The sequence below is a fragment of the Lepisma saccharinum genome, chromosome 9 (assembly GCF_977018435.1).
Source record: "Lepisma saccharinum chromosome 9, izLepSacc3.1, whole genome shotgun sequence".
Classification (NCBI taxonomy): domain Eukaryota; kingdom Metazoa; phylum Arthropoda; class Insecta; order Zygentoma; family Lepismatidae; genus Lepisma; species Lepisma saccharinum.
In genome coordinates, this window is record NC_139237.1 from 70242079 (window position 1) to 70243511 (window position 1433).

The following is a 1433-nucleotide window of genomic DNA, read 5'->3' on the forward strand; positions in this document are numbered from 1 at the left end:
CGTCCTCCTATTTCCTGTGTTTTATCCCTTCGTTGCTGGAGGTCCTCGCCGCTGATTGCTAAAACCAACAGAGGCACTTTTACAGCTTTGTCCCCCTGGTGAACATGTGATTAACAGTGTAGCAATCTACTGAAGTTTGCGCTAAATTTAGTTCTGTTCCCGCGACCGTTTAAGAAGACACCAAGGACGTCTGGAAAAGAAGTTACTGTTACTTGTAAATACAGAAGTTACTCGATTCTCTCTAAACATCGATAACAATACACGTCAGGGTGCGAAATCATTTAAGACTAGTTGGGGGGAGATCTTAATATACAAACCCCCTCCCCCACAAATAAACATATATTATAATGTTATTAAAAGTAAAAATGAAATACCAAATTAAAAATATATTATTATTTATACAAAAATAAATAAATTTGTTACTTTTAAATATATCAGATATAAAATAACAAACTGCTTTATTTACTAACTGGTTAAAGATGTTAATAAATTATGAAATAGTTGAAGTGGTTTTCTTATGTGTAAGTTTCTGCTTAGTTTTTGCTTCATGATAATATAAATCAATTAGATTTCATATAGTTATTATTGTTTTGCGTATTGATTTAGATTTGTTAATGATCTCTTGAGAGAGAAAAAACATTGAACACACTCACAACTACAATTTGTGTAGGTTTTCGATATTGTATTCTTTCTTAGTACAGCATATTTGAATTTAAAAGTAATTCCTTATCTTTTGTTTGTTGTAACAAAAATTGTCTCCTGGAAATTTTTGGTGTGGGGGGGGGGGGTTGAGGCCAAGATTGTCGGTGGTGGGGGGATTCCCCCCGTTCCACCCAGGATTTCGTACCCTGATACACGTTATATGCTCACGCACTTGATAAACTTCTCGGACGTTTCCGTAGTGTAGTGGTTATCACGTGCGCCTCACACGCGCAAGGCCCCCGGTTCGATCCCGGGCGGAAACACTTTCCATTTTCTATCTCGAGGCCAAGCAAGGGAAGATGAACTGCATCTATTGCACTTATACCTCGGGAAATCTCATTCCATACACTCTTTGCACAGAATGATATACGTATTTAAGTGCAAGGTAATATTACGAACAGAGACCAGATGGAGGGGAGGGGGAAAAGAAAGGAATTTTCTCCGATGAGAGGAGGACAAACAAGGCTCTTCTTTCCAGATCGGTGGCAGTCTTACTTGCAATTATAATAACCAACGCAAATGACTGAAATTAAAATCTGTGTGTGAAATATATAATTTTAGACTGACTTCTATTCCCCCTCCCCGGACCCTCATGATAGAGACAGGAGAAAAGCACACCGGTCTCGCGAAAAAAGTAAAAAAAAAAAAATGTTAGAGAAAAATAGTATATCCAGTGTGGTTATTGAAAAACGTCCAGTAGGAGACAGACATTCCGATAACTTTTTTCGAAG

General features: G+C 37.6%; 1 non-coding gene across 1 annotated transcript; it reads left to right on the top strand.

Annotated features, from left to right (window-relative positions):
• Nucleotides 1-892: 892 nt before the first annotated feature.
• On the top strand, nt 893-965 carry TRNAV-CAC (transfer RNA valine (anticodon CAC)). Its single transcript has one exon. It is a non-coding gene; the product is annotated as a tRNA-Val (tRNA).
• Nucleotides 966-1433: the final 468 nt, after the last annotated feature.